We start from the raw sequence: 18,440 nt of genomic DNA on the forward strand, positions 1-18,440 counted from the left end.
CGAAGGGAAATCCTATTCTGCTCCATAAATATGTGTTATGCTCTAGTTTCAGGAATATTTTGAGTCAAAACAAAAGGACAATCAATGGTTTTACTTAAAAATTAAGAAGAGCAAACTTAAAAAAAAAAGAAGATTATGAGAGTCAAGTTACCTCAGCATTAAGTTCAGCTCACGTTAAAATTGTGAAATAAAAACACGTTATCTTTCCTCACTCTGCTCCTTCTCATTCTGTTCTGTAGTGCAACTCTTCACATCCTGGCACCCAACATCCTAGTAATCCCCTATTGTTTCCCAGGATCTTTTTTTTTTTTTTTAAGATTTTATTTATTTATTCATGAGAGACACAGAGAGAGAGGCAGAGACAGGCAGAGAGAGACGCAAGCTCCCTATAGGGAGCCCGATATGGGACTTGATCCCGGGACTCCAGGATCACTCCCAGAACCAAAGGCAGGTACTCAACCACTGAGCCAACTAGGCGTCCCATTTCCCAGGATCTTTGTCTACTACTGTGTCCTCCACTCCCTACCACCCACCCGCATACATTGTCCTTCCCTTCTTGAAGACAGAGGACGAATCTAAAATAATTTTCCTCAAAACACCTATTCCTGTTCTTCATATAATCACTCAAAGGAAAGCAAGTAGGACAATATTAAAGGATGGATTACCTTATTGCTCTCAAGAATTTTGTGAGAAAATACATTAAACCAAAGGACTGAGCTCTAATGGCATAATCCTAGACAGGCTGGTGGGCAGATGAGTCATAATTATGGGTTAAAGAGTTTCACTTTTTGCTACTTACTTCCTGATTCTCCTGCCTAGTTGTAAAGGGGCTCAGGAACAAAAGGTGACACAAGATGCCTACTGCCAGGTTACAAATCCCACGTAAGTTACAAACTATCTCTGAAGTCAGAGATATAAGGTCAGTCACTGTTAGGACCTTAATTCTCTCATCTGTAAAATGGGAGGGATGATCATATCTGTGCTGCCTAGCTTCAGAGAGAATAAACCCATCATTTCAAAAAAAGAAGATAAACTTTAGACTTCAATTTAGATAAAATTGAACGTTGTAGTGATACTTGTCAACCTAAATTTGTACACTTGTGGAAAAACTACAGTTGATTAAAAACAAAAACAAAAGACATCAGCTACCCAGTTTAAAATGATAATTTTCCAATCACAATTATTAACTGAGCTTCTTTCATAGTCGAGAAGGAATGAATTATGACCTTAAAACAAAGGTCTTTCCTTGTAATCCACTTATTCAAGCCAGATTTCTAATTCTTGGGTTATAATTTACAGACTAATGTTTTCATTATGCTTTATCTCAACAATTCTCTTAAGTAGTTATTGTGTGCAAGGCACAATGCGGGGAGGGAAGTGGGGGGTGGAGGATATAATGCTGAGTGAACCATAGACCCTTTCTGTGAACAGTTTACGAGTATGGCCCTTGTTGATTTAAAGGGTAAATCAGGGGCACCTGGGTGGCTCAGTCGGTAAAGCATCTGCCTTCGGCTCAGGTCATGATCCCAGGGTCCTGGGATCAAGCACCTATTGGGTTCCCCACTCAGCGGGGTGTCTGCTTCTCCCCCTGTTCTTGCTCTCTCTCTCTCTCACTCTCTCAACTAAATTAATTAATTAAATATTTTTTTAAGAAATGGCTAAATTGAAGTTCTGGTTGGAAATTAAATAACCCAAGGAGAGATCAGAGCAAGAGAGCAAGAGACGTCATGATGTAATCATGATAGTTCTAGAGAAGGAGGCCTGTTGGACAAGACAATGGGATAGGTTAATCAGTAGAGTGAGCTCAAGCTGGGAAAAAGGAAAGCGATGCCCAGACTCCTTAAAACATATAAACGTTACTTCATTTTTATTCTCTTTTGATGAAGGACAAGGCCTTTGCTCTGTGTGCGGGCCTGTTGTTGGTTGGAGCTCTGCTTAGTCTCTTAAGCCAAACAACATCGTTCAGATTCCAGTTTCGGCTTCACTGAGTGGGGCAAGACCTTCAGGATGTTTGTTTGGTAAGGTCATTCAATGTAAATATGTCTAGATTTGAAGGCGGTTTTATCTTGGTTTTGTTTTTCATCTAACCTGACTGCAATTTTTCTTTCAGATACCAGCCACCATGGAGCTTTTCCAAATCACTCATCTTAATTTTCATAGAAACAACTCTTTTATTTTTTCACTCTCATATTTCATTAGTTTACGTAACAGTTGATTAAATTACATAATTAAAATAGCAAGTGGAATTGCATAAACAGCTTTTAGAACAAACCACTAGTCTGTAGGAGGCATTCTGTTCAGTAGACAGACAAGCCAAGCAGAGATTAAGGGATGTGCCAGGAGTCTTCAGCCCAGAAGTGCACAGGGGAGAGACCAACTAACAGAGTGGAAAGCCTCCCATCATCCAGTGAGTTGGCGAAGTGAAGTCTAGGGCTTCTCCCATACATTGAGGTGACTAGTGAGGTAAAAGGAGGAATTGGTGATCAAGAAAAGGTATGTGAGAGAAATAATAGGGCCACCAGTGGTGTTAAGAAGAGAACTTTGAGCATTGTTGGTAGAACTACCAAGAGGATGTTGAGATGAAGCCTACAAGGAGGATGGAACTGTTGTGGGGTGGGTTGGGGTAGAAGATGACAGTGGGTTGGGGATAAATGGGTGACAGATAAATAAGGGAAGAGGAGTGGTAGGGTGCACTCTGCTTTTGATGGTTTGCCCACAAAGGAAGATAGATTGGGTGGAGCTTGAGGAAACAATGCGGTTGAGAGAAAGTTTGCTATGGGGCCTTTTGTTTTGGGGTTAGTACACACAAGAATTTTTTCAAGGAGCTAGTAGAGAGGGATAGGTCAAAGATTTGAAATGCCACATTAAATATATTGGAATGTATGGAACGTTATTTCTTAAGGCAATGCCCTATTATAGTTCATTTTTCATTTTAGAGGCTCAATAAATTATGGAATGAATGGTCTTCAGAGTCACTAAGAGGAAGAAAATTGAAAAGATTGCCTGGCTAATTGAAAAAGAAATTTGTTTGAGGGCCTCAGGTGGTATGTACTTGTGTTAATTTACTCTGATTAAATGTGAATGTCCCCCCAAAATGGGCACAATCGTATGATAATATCCCAAATAGAGAATCTGTTAAACAGTATGTATCTATTTAAGAAGAAAAACAAACTCTGCTTTGAATAACAATAATTGGTCCATTTAAAACCTTTTATGTACAACTGTTATATATGTTTACTAAGCAGTTTATGACATTTACAAATGTTTCATAACATTAAGTGCAAACAGGAGAATGTGAAATTGTATAAATAATATTACTGTAATCCTGTTAAATTACTTACAAAAATAATTTGTTATATATTACTACTTTTAAGGAATTAGATGGAAAGGGAAAAAAAGGTGGATATTTTCAATAACTCATGAAAATCTATTCTCTTCAGGATAATGATGCTTTCCGCTCATTTGCTGGTTTTAACATTGTTGAACATATCCCTGATCATAAGATCTGTTTTTCCATAGGAGTGAGTTGATATCACACCATGAAAAAGGAGAGTAAAATACCCAGCCCTGAGAGACCATTTTCCACGTCTTCCCTCTCTCTCTCTTCCACCATCAGTAATGAATTAAGTCAGCTGTCACTGCGTGACTTTGGGACAGAGAAACTAAAGTAAAAGCAAAACCATGAAAAACTGGTTTTTTGCTCCTTTTCCTGCTTCTATTCTTGCTGGGACCTACACCCCCACCTTATATAAGCCTTATAAAACAGATAGTGTATGTCCTCTTTTTAAAGGTCAAGAAGGTGATGATTTTTTGGAGTCTTCCAGCACAATCAATAACACCTAAGTTGTGACTAGGTGGGGTCTTCATGAAAGTTTTCTAAGACCGCTGACTCATCAGGACCCTTGGCTCCGGGGCATAAGTGACTATTATGAAGAGCACCTAAACACTTGGCTTTGTTCCTGGATCCTGAGAAGACACTACACTGGACCACAATTCTCAATAAAAACCCCACGCCCCACACAAAGTAAAAATTCACTCTTTCTTCCTTTCTGAGGTTCCCAGATGCTCTGTCTGTATCTATACTCTCTCTCTGAATCTATGATAAACTCTGTTCTCACTTCCTCTCAGCCCACATTTGATTTCTGTCCTGCACCTGAAGTCAAGGATCCTCTTGGCTTGTCCAGTGGGACCCCTGTAGGTCCTCGGACCTAGCCAGCCTGTATCAACCTCAGATGTGACTTCAGTGTCCCTCTCAACATCAGCCCGTGCCAACAGTGTACAGCACTACGCCTAGTATCTAGTAAACACTGAACACATTTTAATGGAGTGAGCGAATAAACTTAGCATACAATGGAATCTATTTCTATTCTCTGGTGAAAATCAAAAGAAATAACAAGGGAATTTACAAGATAAATGAAAGAGATAGAAAAGAAAAAATTCTGGGGAAAAATATAGAATAAAATTTATCTGATTTTAAAAGTAGTGCAATTTCTAAGTAGGGAAGTGTTGCAAGAAATCAGAAATGAAAATAATTAAATACATTGGATTACTTGAAATTCAAAATTGTTGCATCTCAAACAATACTAAAAAGGTTAAAAAGCAGACATTTACAGAATATTATTTGCATAGATTGAATAGATTGCATAAATTACATAGATTCAACTTCATATAATTGTATACATATTGTTAAAACACTAAGATAATTAAAAAATTGCAAAGTTCATAAGCATATAATAGTCCATAAACAGTTCGTAAACAGGTAAACAGACAGTAAATATGTGAGAAAGTATTCAATCTCAGTAATCAAAGAAATGAAAACAATACTAATAATCTCATAACAAAAAAAAAGCAAGATTTTTTTTTAAGTTTAAGATTGGCTTCATGTGATCAAAAATATTTCAAACAAAAATATGCTGCAAAGGAAGCTGTGAATTGATACATTTTCTGGAAGGCAAAACGGCGATTCAGATCAAGGACCATAAAATATTCATACCTTTTTTTCAATAATCTGTCTTCTAGGAATCTAACCATAGAAAGTAGTCTAGAACTCAAGAATACATTTTTACATGCAAAGATAATTATCACAAGGAGTGCCTGGCTGGCTCAGATGGTAGATCATGCAACTCGGACCTCAGGGTTGTGGGTTTAAGCCCCATGTTGGATATAGAGATTACTTAAATAAATAAGCTTAAAACAACAACAAAACAGATAATTATCACAAAATCTGTTATTATAAAAAAAAAAGTAGAAACAACCTAAATGCTGAACTATTGGGAAATAGTTAAATAAACTATAGTATAAATGATATATAAAGAATAGAATATTGTGATATAATAATTTATAAGAAATATACATTTGATCATTCAGATGACCAAAATACATTTCTCAGATATATTTGGTCTCCATCCACATTCCCTGAAAATGCTTCAGAGCCATAAAGGTGAAATAGATGTCTTGTTAAGAATGAAGGTGACTTTTGGACCCCACCCAAGGTCAAGGTCAAGGACTAGGTGCCAGGAGGACCAAACATGTGAATAAAGGACTGAAACTCAGTCCCATCCCCCAGTGTCAGGGAGAGGGGCTGGAGATTAAATCAGGCTATGAGCAATGACTTAGGCGATTATGACTTTGTAAAGGAAGCTGCCAGGAAAAACGTAAGAACGCAGCTTTTTGGTCCTTTATTTCAGAGATCTTCCTGGTTGGTGAACAGGTGAAGCTCTGTGGAGAGTGACGTGCCTAGAATGGGCATGGAAGCTCCCTGCCCTATGGATCTCTTCCTTTAGCTGTTGATTTGTATCTTTTATCATATCCCTTAATAAACTGGTAAACAGGTGTTTTCCTGAGTTCTGTGAGCTGCTCTAGCAAAGTCATCCAATTTAAAGGGGAGGTTGTTGGAACCTCCAATTTGTAATAGGTTGGTCAGAAGCGTAAGTAACAGCCTGGGGCTTGAGACAAGTGTCCGAAGGGGTTAGGAGTGGGGGTGCAGTCTTGTAGAGCTGAGCCCTTCAACCTGTGGAATCTGATGCTCTCTCCAGGTAGATAGGATCAGACTTGAGTTGAATTCTCCAACTGCCTGCTGGTGTGAAAGAATTCTTTGGCGTTGTGGGTGAGAGAAACACAACCCCATGTTGGAATTGGGTCCAGATTCTCTAATAGAAATATTAGACATTAAAACCAGCTGTTTAGCTTAGAATCCTCAGAAAAGGACCCCGAATAAAACTTTCATGTAAGGTTTTTAGGTTATTAGGAAGGTTATTAGGAAGAATTCCCATGAAAAATCAGGATAGCAGGAAGGGATGGCAAATGAGAGGTCCCAAAGTAACTTTTGCTCACTCAGAAGAGCTCTGGAAAAAGTGTAGATCATACCTCAGAGTTGATCCCATAAGGAGCAAGAGAGCTGGCATATCTGTATTTCTGCTCCATGGATTCATTAACTAAGGGTTTGGTTTAGGGGTATAAAATCCCAGATATTTCCCCATCCTCTGTGCAAACAGCAAAGTGGCCACAGCAGCCCGAGTCCCAGATACTGGCTACCACAGGAGTGAAATCACACTAGAAGCTTAGATGCAGGAAAATGGCAAAAGTTCCCCCCAGATATGCATGCGGCGCTGACATATCTGCTAAACATATCTGCTAAAAGAGGGGTATTTGTAAAGAGTACCCAAGATATGATGAATGCTAAATTATGAAAAAAAATAAAAACAAGGTAGAAAATACTGCATAAGGGATCCAGATTTGCACCGCAGCTTGAAATAACTAAAAAATGAACAAAATATATGACACAGTGGTTCAGACAGAAGACATGGGGCAAGAGTGATCCTAGAAAGAGAGGAAACAAAAGAGGTCAACCTAAGAATGACTGCTCTAACTACTGCCTGACGAGAAGGCTGCCATACAGAGAAGGAGGAGCCCAATGGAGCATGGCCATCGCCCCAACAGAAGACAACCCCAGGAGACTAAAGAGACGTTTTGTGTTAGGGAAAGTTGGTAGAAGGTACACGACAATTTGTGCAATTTTTCTGTAGGTCTAAAATTACTTCAAAATAAAAAGTCTTAAAAATCCAAAAAAGGGAAAAAACAAACCATGAGAATGCTAATCAAAATAAAGATGGGGTGGCTATATTAATAATAGAGAAAGTAGATTTTATTTTACTTTTTAATTTTTTTAGAGAAAGTAGATTTTCGAGAAAAAATATGATCAAGAAGAAAGTTAAAAAAAAAGAATAAAGTTGATCATTTCAGAATGATAAAGGAGTCCATTTATCAATACGACCTAATAATCCTGAATGATTATGTGCCTAATGGTAGGCCTTCTAAATGCACGAAGCAAAAAGTAATAGAACAAAGAGAAGTAGACCAGTCCACAAGTACAGTTGGAGTCTTCAACTCTTTTCTTCTGGGACTTGATAAAAGGAGTAGCTAGAAAATCTGTAAGGATTTAAAAGACCAGAACAATGTTATTGACTAACAAGACCTAATTGACATTTATAGAACATTCCACTCGACAACAGAATCACATCCTTTTTAAGTGCTTATGGACCATTTACCAATATGGACCACATTCTGAGATATAAATGAGTCTCAGTGCATTTACGCCACCCCACACACATTTCTTTTTGTTGTGGAGTGCTGTTGGTGGGTCAGATAACATCCAGTGCATCATGGGTAGCTTCTGCTGGTTTCTGCTAACAGGTGGGGAGAAAAAGCATCTGCCAAATCAATAGCCATATATCTGATATCAGGTGATGTGTTAATTTGCTCAAGCAATTGGAACCCATAGTTGGTATAGCAGCTACAGTTAGTTACCACCTGGATAAAGCTTACAAAATCTACCACTATGCTCCAATACCTATCCGTCTCTAGCAGAGACCAAGTAGGTGAGTTGAATGGGATTGTCATGGGATTGCCATGCCTGCGTCCTTTAAGTCCTCGGTATTGGCACAAATCTCTGCAGTCCCTTCATGAACGCAATTTTGCTTTGTTTTACTATTTTCCTAGTTAGAGGCAGTTCCAGGGGTTCCCACTTGGCCCTTCCCACCATAATAGTTCTCCCTCCACAGGTCAAGAAGCCAATATGGGGAGTCCACCTGCTATAATTATATCTATTCCAATTATGCATCCCAGAACTGGAAAAATAGCCACAGGATGGGTTCAAGGACCTGCAGGCCCACTGTGAGAGGTTACCTAGGCCAAAATCCCCAGACTACGTGACGTCCATAAGCCCTTCTTCCAATGGTGGATCACAGTGATATTTCGGGGCTTCTAGAATTAGTATGTCAGTTCAGAGCCAGTGTTCAGTAGTGCTAAAAGTTTTCATTATTTTCTTTCCTCATTGCAGAGCTGTATGTCCTTTGGGTGAAGGCTTGGGAAGATTATCAGTTTTTGGCAGTGTACAGGGGCTCTGTCTCAAGGGGACTCAGTGTCTTCTCTCTTCAAGGGGTTCTGGGTCTAAAAGCCAGTCAAGTCCAGGGATTGGCTGAGAAGCCATGACTCTATTTTTTATGATTTAGCTTAGACTTCTGTCCACTTGACCTAAAACATTTCTGTTATGATAGATCAAGTAAGAGTTTAGCAGGCTTCCTATCTATCTCACTTCTTGGAACACCATGATCGACCAGCCAATGCCATGGTTTTGTGCAAGTCAGACCATTCTGATGGCTGCTTAAGTGCTATCCATTATGGTAACCAGGCCCACCTTGCCTTTGGTGGTTGAGTGCTACCACTTGGCCCTTACTACCCAGGATCCAATCACTCTGATTGCATTTCAGTTTCCTGATTCAGTGCCTATAGTCCGCACTGTAAGGACTGGCCTACAGAGAAGAGTGTCAAATCCACTAATTTGACAAATCTACATTCCAAATTCCTAAGCATTTAAATCTCTTCCTCTGCATTTAAGCAAAGGAGGTCAAGTGTTTCTAGTTTGCTCATAGTAGGCCACCTTCTGGTCCAGGTTTCATCCCATCAACCAAAACTGTTAGAAACCTTTTCCAACTCCCTGAGCTCCAACGTTAAATCCAGATCTCTGCTTAGTTAACCCCATATTGATAATAATGACCTGATCCAATTTTGCTTCTTCCATCATTACCCCATGCCCTCAGTATCCATTCCCATACATATTTTCCACATTTTAGTCTGTATAAGTTAGAAAAGTCACTTCCTTCTTTGGAAGTGTAGCACACCACCTCATAGGTCACATTTTGAACCTCACCCTTAGGAGCCTTCTGGAATTTGAGTCTAGGTGTAGGCCCAGAAGCAAAGAGGGGTAGTAGAGTTGGGTCCTAAGGAGAATCAGTTTTGTACTGCATAGTGTTAGGGTTTCCTCAGGCAATGCAGAGTTAAATCCCTCCAACGGAGATTAAGGGGGAGTTGAAGAGGCCAATACCACTGGGGGTAAGGAGGCCACTTCCACCAGGAAAGAAAACTAGCCAGAATTTAGAGGTTCAATGTCCCCAGTCTCATCAGGCAATTCCAACAGGTCCCCATTCCAATTGACAAGATTCTATTCTTTGCCAAGCAATGCCATCATTTGGATAGTAGACACCCTGTAGAGCTGGGAGTTCAGCTAGTGTGGTAATTCAGCCACAGCAGGATGAAATTCTGTGTTTGGTTTTCAACAATCTCAGCCCTGAGGCTACAGGAGATAAGGGTCTCCTTTAGGGCACACACAAAAATGTTTAGGTCATTTATGTGACACTTGAACTGAGATTTCATAACCCCGAGCTCATCCTTTCTTTTATCACTTTGTCCACCAACATGAGGAGCAACCAACCAACCTCATTAAATTCTCTAGATTTCCAAAAATGTCTGAAATTATCATATATGCAGTTACGAAGCTCTTTACTTCTTACGAGTTGTTGATTAGAATATCTAATGAAGATATCTTGCATATCTCTGTTGCTAGATCTTGCCAGGGACTATCAGTACTCTCTTCACTACTGGAAATAGGGTCGTTTCCATCTTCAAATCTAATGAGATTAGAGAGCCAATGTTAGAAACCTCTGAACTAATTGAGGAAACTCATCCTTAAAATTGTGGTCCTCTAGATCCACTGTTGGTACCAAAATCTGAACCAGTCAGGGTTCTCCAGAGAAGTGAAACCAAAAGTATATTTGTATATTTTTCTATATTAAGAGATGTACTACAAAGAATTGTCTCATGCGATTAGGGAGACAGAAGTTCAAGATCTGCAGTTGGCAAGCTCAAGACCCAGAAGAACTGATGGTAAATTTCCAGTCTTAGGCCAAAGGCCTGAGAACCAGGAGAGAAGTTGATGTACGTCTCAAGCTGAGTTTGAGTCCAAGGTAGAAGACTGAGGTTTCAGCTTGAAGACATGAAGTGTAAGAATACTTTTTTTTATTTTTTTAAGACTTCTTTCTTACTCAGCCTTTTATTCTATTTAGGCCTTTCATGGATTAGATATGGGGACGGCAATCTGTTTTATTAAGTCCACCAAGTTAGATGTTAACCTCATCCAGAAACACCCTCACAGACACAACCAGAAATGTTTAGTCAAATATCTGCATACCCTGTGGCCCAATCATGTTGACACATAAAATTAACTGTCACGTACAGGTTGGAGAAGAATCAAGGACACCTCTATGTTCTGTCATAGTACCTTGCCTGAGTGGTGGTTCCATAAAATCAAAAGAGAATATGGAAGGAAGAATGGACCTGAGGTACTGGTAAGAAGTTCAGTGCTGGACCTGTTTTGTGGAACATCTTTGGAACATCCAATTGTAACCATATGGCTTTCGGTCTGGATTGGAGATGTAGACCTGACAGCCATCAGTATATAAGCTTTAGAAGGAATGAATGAACTTTCTCAGATAAAATGTGTATACCAAGAAAGAGTAGAGTGTGAAGGATGGAACCCGGGAGGACTATTAACATGAAAGGACAAGAAAAAGTCAAAGGCAGAAAGGCAGCATATTTCAGACACAATGAAATCAGAAATCTAAGTCAGGAGATTCAAGAATGGAGGAAAGGAAAACTATTATCCACTGTAGAGAGGTCAAAGATGGTAAATACTGAAAACTACCCGATAGAAATCACAAATAGGAAGTTTGTGTTATCTTCAGGGAGAAAAGTTGCGGAAGTGGGATGGACTGAGAAGTGACCGAGTGCAAAGGAGGCAGAGACATGAAGTGTACACTTGCTCCACTGGCAGCCTGGACTGATGGAAAGTGAGATGACCCAGGATGGTTAAGGAATGTTTTTCTAAATGCTGAAGGAAACTCGGTGATGGGAAAAGCAGAGATAGGGAATAAGGTCCTTGAAGAATGGGATCCAGAAAAGAATGGGATCCAAAGCACATGAAAAGTCTGATTTTGTCCCGCTGGTGTCACCGCCCATTTATGCTTTTCTAGTCCAAGTAAATAAAGGGGGAGTTGTCACTAGAATATTACACTGCGCTCTGTCATAGGCAATGCATCGCAATTTCTATATGTTAGACGTGATTTTTTATGTAAGCTCAGGACATTGTTTAATTTCATTATTTCAAGAAGTGTATTTGAAATTACTGTAAAAAGCTATAAAGCTGCCAGCAGTAAAGTCAATGGGAGTGATCTGAAAGAAATGTAATTTTTTTTAAGAAATGTAATTTTTGTCTTTTATTCTTTACCTAAATAATAATAATAATAATAATAATAATAATAATAATAATGTCCCAGGGCACATATTTCTTTTATAAGAGATTCATAAAATCCCTCTTTCTTGCCTTTCCTTCTTTTTCCTTAAAAACCAATACCAAAAAAAAAAAAAAAAAAAAAAAAAAACCAATACCAAGCCAAAGCCAAACCAAACTCCCAAATCTCTCATTTGCATACGGTCCACTTTCTCTGCCCTACTCTAATGATCTTTTAATTGTTCACTATTTGCTAATTTCTGCTCCTCAATTTGTAGCCTAAATTTCATTCACTTAAAACACTGATTGCAACTTCACTATTCTATTCAAAATCCTTCAATGGCTTCCCTAATCTCTCCCTTGCATTAAACACAGAACAAACTCTATATTGCTTAGCCTGGAATTTGAGGCACTCCATAATCTAGTCCCCAGTTTTCAACCTTCTCTTTAAGTTCTACTTAACACCTACCTATGTTCTACCAATGTCAGATTGATGTGTTCTTTGTTTCTTGAAAGTCATCCAGATGGACCATGTTAAAAAAAAAAAAAAAAAAAAGTCAATTTGAAGATCTAATTGACTTTATTAATTGATTCATGTATCAGGAGTCATTCCATCTAGCAAGTAGAGTTACTCTGAGGAATTGTACAAATTGGAAGGTTTTTATAGGAAGGAGGGTGGGGCAAGAAGTTATTAGCAAAAGAAAAGAAAGGGTTGTTCCAGGCAAGGTCACCTTCCCTTACAGAGAAGGGCAAGGGGATTTACTAGGTGGATTACCTCATCTTCCTTTGGGGGATAGAGAGGGCCCATGTAGCCGATTACCTCATTGGTGCTGACCACAAAATTCTAAATTGACTGGTTTAAAATTCTACTCCTAGAGAAGTTGAAATTGCAATTAAGTCCTCGTTCACAGTCCGGGGGGCAAATGACTTCACCTCAGGTTTGTGGGTTTCTTTTTAATAGCAAGTGTTATAAGGGTTGTGCACTGCACAACCTCAAGAGGCTGCAATGTCATCGGTCTAGGGCTGTGTAGCCCACAACCTGCATAAATGGAGATGTTGGCCCCTATTTCACAGTTGAAATATTATTCCAACTTTATGGAATTGAACCTAATTTTATCCTGACCTGCAGTTTGATTTCCCTTTCAATTCTTCTTTCAACCTACATATAGTGGAAACTAGAACTAGATAAAACTCAAACTTAGAGACCCAGTATCCAAAATCTGCTTTAAGTTGACTTAAGTATAACCATTTTTACCTCATTCTAGACATGAATTATCCATTATAAGTGAGGTGTTGTCTACAATTATGTCTCTATAAATAGATTGTCTACCTCCAGACCATTTAATTTTCTTTCCTTCCACCCTAATTTCTTCCCACCCTCTTCCAACAATTCAAAGACAATCCATTTTTCGTTGAACAAAACAGTTTTCACAATCTGTAAAACCTTCAAAGATTACTCTATTCCACAATCATCCTGTCTTTCCTGAGTTGTTATTTTTATTATTAAGATTTTATTTATTTGATTTATTCTCTTTCTAGAGAGAGAGAGACGGAGAGTGGATGCATGAATGGGGAGAATCAGAGGGAGAGAGAGAATCTTCAAGCAGACTCAATGCTCAGTGTGGAGCCCTCATAGGGCTCAATCTCACAACCCCAATATCATGACCTGAGCTGAAACCAGAGTCGGATGCTTAGTTGAATGAGCCACCCGGGTGCCCCTCTGAGTTATTACTAAAGTTTCATTTGCGCTGCTATTTTAACACTTGGTTAATATGATGTCTTATATTCACTTATTTGTCATGCATCAGATTTTTTTTAACCACTAGCCAGACTGGATTTCCTCAATGGTTGAGTTTGGCTTCTATATCATTTGCGTCCATTGAGCATAATACAGTTATATACTATGTGCCTGTTGACTTGATATTTTCACTAAAATTTAAAAATGGTAAGGCTAGCCCTTATGCTAGTCTGTATATTCTTTGCAAGTTGATTTGTAATTTTTTAGTGTAATCTTATAGCGTTTTTTTTTTCTCCTGTCCAGCGTGCTTTCTTATCATTTGTCTTTGAGTTCCATTAGGAAACGATGCTTTCATGCTTTATCTGGTGTAACTTTATGAAACCCAGGAAGAGCCAATAGTTCTCTTCCCTGGGGTATGTGACCTGAGGTTGTATGCGCCTTTCTCGAAAACCACGTGGAAAATATCTCCTTGAAAAATGAAGACAAAGAGATATAGAAAAAGCAGAGAGTTGAGGAGAGATAACAGTAATGACATTCTTTGAGCCCCTCAATCCTTTTATACTTGAAGTCAGCTGCATCCCTGGATTGGCCATTTATAGGAGTCAATACATTCCCCTTTTAGAAACTAACCCAGTGTGAATTAGGTTTCTGTTATTTTGCCACTGAAAGTGACCTGCTGCATATATATGTAGTATCATCTGATTATTGTGTATATGTAAAGCACCGTGTTAGGTATTGTGAGTGACACTCCTATAAGAAATTAACTCCTGTTCTGCCTTTAAGGTACTTTACAATACAGTAAGAGAGATAAGATGGATACAGATAACAATACAACACCGTATGTGACGGATGGCACATGGGAAGTACAAAGGACTCCAGAAGTTCAGATAAAGGACCAATCTCTTATTTGGAAGGATCACAGAGGCTTCACAGAGAAGATGGCATTAGAAATGGCCCAAGATCACTGCAAGGCTTTCTTAAGGAATGATGAAATGTCTAATAATGTGAGAGTATAGGTTTGTATAGCGAGGGTAAGAAACTAAATTGGAAAGACAAATTGGGGTCAAGGAGTGGACAAATTTAAAAATGCTGAGGCAATGAATATGAGCTTCAATAGGAAAAGGGGAGCCATGACTGGATTTTGAACAGGCTCAAAGTATTGTAAAATACACCAAGTATTCAAAAAAGAAACACGAAGTCCGTCTACAATGCAGGAAGTCAGGAAAGGAGGCTTTGATGGAATGAATGGTAAGCTTTGCAAATCTCTTTTTGTTCACAATGGTTTCTCAAATATCATTATCAGCATCTAGCAACAAAACGTATTTCTAGCACACTGTCTCCAAGCACACGGACAAGTTTTAATTAGTATGTCTCTCCCAGATATTTTAATTATTCATAGTATCTGTATTCTTCAAAGATTAACTCTTTGCCCAAATTATACAACAATCATTACTCTGACTGAGTTTAAATTATTTTTCGGTACTTTAAAGCATCTTTAGAACCTTTCTATTACCCACTTAATTCAAGAGTGGTGAGGATTACATTTACTTGAAATAGGCATAGACTTGAAGATAGAGAGCATTCTTTGGGTTGTATTGCTCAAGGTATTCTTGAAGAATAGATCATCCTATTCCTTTGTCCTTTATCTAGTTACACAAGGCTGTCTTCGCATTGCACACACATGCTTGGAGAGGAGCTCCGAAAAGTTCTCTTTCACCAAGTTGTGGGCAGAAAATGACATACTGTGCAGTGCAAGCCAAGTAAAGAAGCAAACTTCCCACAGAATCACGAGAGAGCCCCATCTGTAATTCTGGGTGTAGCTACAGTCGAGTGCCAATTCTTTGCTCTGGAGGAGTTAAATAGGACTCTTTCCCAGAACTTCTGAGAACAGTCACGTCGGGGCCCCAGGTAAAGGTCCTGATGCCAAGTATCTGACGACCACTGGCCTTCAACTCACAAGTCCTTCCCACCTGGCAGCTGCCTGGCTCGCCACAAGGCACTTAGGAGAGGCCGTGTGCCTCTTCGGTGAAGAAATGTCCTAATCCCAAAGACCACACTGCACTCTCATACTTTTGAGATTGGTAATGAATTAAATTACGTTGTGTTTACCCTACTGGTAGAGTCATAAAAACTCGTTATGCATTTTCAAAAGATTTCCACTTAAAATGTGTCCAACTAAAACATTCTCTTGGAAAGAATAATTGTCTGATATCTGAAAGAAAAAAAAAATAGTTCCTTGGCAGGTGACCAGATACAAACCACCAGATAGGCATTTCTCTACTGAATTTATCCTGCAAGCAGAAAATCTCAACCAGTTTCACATTTGATCATCATCAGGGAGCCGTGTTATTTGATTTCAGTTAGCAGATGACATATGCTATGCTTCTGATCCTAGTCTTCTGTGTGAGTGACCAGAGGCAGGCTAGTTCACCCTGGAATAACCCGGAACTGGGGAGGGGAGGGGGAGCAGTAGAAGGTGTGAAATTTTAGAAGCAGGGGGGGCTTGAGGGAGAAGGCTGTTTCTTTTCTTTCTTTCTTTCTTTTTAAGATTTTGTTTATTCATGAGAGACACAGAAAGAGGCAGAGACATAGGCAGAGGGAGAAGCGGGCTCCCTGCGGGGATCCTGATGTGGGATTTGATCCCAGGACCCCGGGATCATGCCCTGGGTCAAAGGCAGATGCCCAACCACTGAGCCACCCAGGTGCCCAGGAGAAGATTGTTTCTCTGGGCCGCACTTACAGAGAATAGTGGCTTTATTGTTGCTCGCTGTGCCTAAAGGGCTTCTTCCTTTTGTTTATTTCTTTTTGTTCCTATGGACTCCTCTGTGTGAGTATTAATAAATTAGTCTTTGCCTAAGCACTCCAGGTAGGGGCCTATTCTCCCCACGGCTGGGAACAACGCTCCCACTACCACAAGATGAAACAGGCACGCAAGATTGAGACGTGCTGCGGTGAAGCAACATTCGGCTTTATTTTCTTTGCTCTTCAGATAATAACGACTCTGGGGAAGGAAGGGAAAACTCCAGAACTACTTTGTTCTCTTCAAAGCCCGAGCCTCAGGAGAAAAAGAAGACGGGACACCTCACAGGCCAGGGGGGCCACAGCACAAGCCGGCCCTGTGCTTTTATTTTATTATATGGATAATAGGAAATTCAAAAAGTACTCACTTAAAAAAAAAAAAAGGGTAGTGGATGGGTAGAGCCTTCATGGTGGCATTTAAATCAAAAACTTAGTTTGCTCATCTACATTTTCAATTACGTTTCCTGTTGAAGAATGTGGAATTTTAATGTTCAAGGGGAGGGGGGAAGTGAAGGAAAAGTCTTTGTTCTCATCAGGCAATCAAGAAATAAAATGAGGGTGTCTTTGTAATTGCTGGATGTACACAGATGAGTGAAGAATTGCTGGGATTTGCTCGTAGCTGATGAGCTGGTTGCCAGTAAAAGGCGAACATGAACCCTTGGGCGATCCCTAAGAGCACCTCAGGGTGATGACGGGCAGGGTGATGGGCACCTGGGCCACAGGGGGAGGAGGAAAGGGAGAGGGAGGGGAGGACTGTCTCCAGGAGTTCAGTCTTCCCAAGTCAGTTTCCTCCCCAAGCTCACCCACGGCCAGCTCTTGTCCTAACCACGGGCTCTTCAGCTTTGGGCTTGCCCATCTCTCACCAACTCTGCACACTCCATGACCTTGAACAAGCAACTTGGCCTCTCCTGTCCTTGGTTACACACCTGTGGTTATGAACTGAATGTTTGTGTCCCCCAGATTCTCTATGGTGAAGCCCTTCCCATGCCCCACCCCCCATGGCTGTGTTTGGAGGAAGGGCCTGAGAGGAGGCTAAACGAGGTTATAGGAGCAGGGGCCCTACTCTTAGAGCACTAGTGACCTTAGAAGAGGAAGAACCTGAGAGCCCCCTCTCTCTCTCTGCCACATGAGGACACGGAAGTCTACAAACCACTGATGATAGCATCCCAAAATGACCAAGATGACTGTAAAATATGAGAAAAATGCGGTAATCTTCCCTGCTGTTTTCAACACTAACATTTTATCATTGACATTGACGTTTTGAAGTAAATAATTGGATATCATGTTTACATCTCTTCTTAGCTGGATAATATGTGTGTGTGTGTCTCTAGATCATTCTAGATCCTGTTGTGATTCCTCATGATTTCTCTAAATGTCCATATTCTCCTACATATCCCTCCATGTCTAAGTAGAATGTATTGGCCCTCAAACTGATTTATTGTTCAATTATGTCTTTCCCATATTCAAACCACATTAGTCCACTTTAATTTCAGCTGGACTAGTCAACCCTATGAGAGTTGCCATGAAGATGTTCAAGAAAAGGATCTAGTGATCAGGGTATGACAGCAGGAAAGCTTTGGAAGCATGGATGATCTTAGGATGATTAATGAATATAATTGACGTGGCTTAGGTAGCTAGAACTCAAATATTGCTCATGCCACTATATTTTCCTTATCATTTTTGGATGCTTGTTAAACATGAATGTTGCCAGAATTCCCTCAGCGTCCATGAAATACATCTCCTTTTGCTGATGAGGTAGTTTTTTGGTTTTGTTTTTGTTTTTGTTTTTTTTCCAAATTACTCCTGGCAAGATTTGGAGCTATGATTACTTTTCTTTGAATCTTGAATGGACTTAAGAAATCCAATTTAAGGTGTTTTTCTTTTAAATGAAATTTATACCATGAGAAATGCTAGTTGTGATATTAAAACCTTAATATGTGACAGTAAAACCTATAGGTTTTGTTAGGTATCATTAAGTTTTATATATTAAGTATAGGTTTTAAAAAAAAGTATAGGTTTTATTAAGTATAGGCTTATAAGCCCTGTAATAACAGAATTCTTTTCTTATAAGCAATATTTTTAAAAGCAGCCCCAAACCCTTTTTTGAAAATAGGCAAGAATATATGCTTTTGTGCGTTTATTTATACAAACACATATTATCATTATTTCTGTATTTATTCTTGTGTCCTTTTTTTTCTTAACTTTTGGGAAGAAAAAGTGAGCCCTGAGACCGGGGAAATTCGGGTTGGGTCAGGAGGCCGAGCTGCTCCTTGCACGTAT

The 18,440-nt window shown here is 39.5% G+C and overlaps 1 long non-coding RNA gene across 1 annotated transcript; it reads left to right on the forward strand.

Moving 5' to 3' along the window:
* Positions 1-455: 455 nt before the first annotated feature.
* On the forward strand, positions 456-4,718 carry LOC140622452 (uncharacterized). The gene is made up of 4 exons (XR_012022218.1): positions 456-2,018; positions 2,111-2,493; positions 2,937-3,044; positions 3,520-4,718. It is a non-coding gene; the product is annotated as an uncharacterized lncRNA (long non-coding RNA).
* Positions 4,719-18,440: the final 13,722 nt, after the last annotated feature.

The sequence above is a fragment of the Canis lupus genome, chromosome 31 (assembly GCF_048164855.1).
Source record: "Canis lupus baileyi chromosome 31, mCanLup2.hap1, whole genome shotgun sequence".
Lineage (NCBI taxonomy): Eukaryota > Metazoa > Chordata > Mammalia > Carnivora > Canidae > Canis > Canis lupus.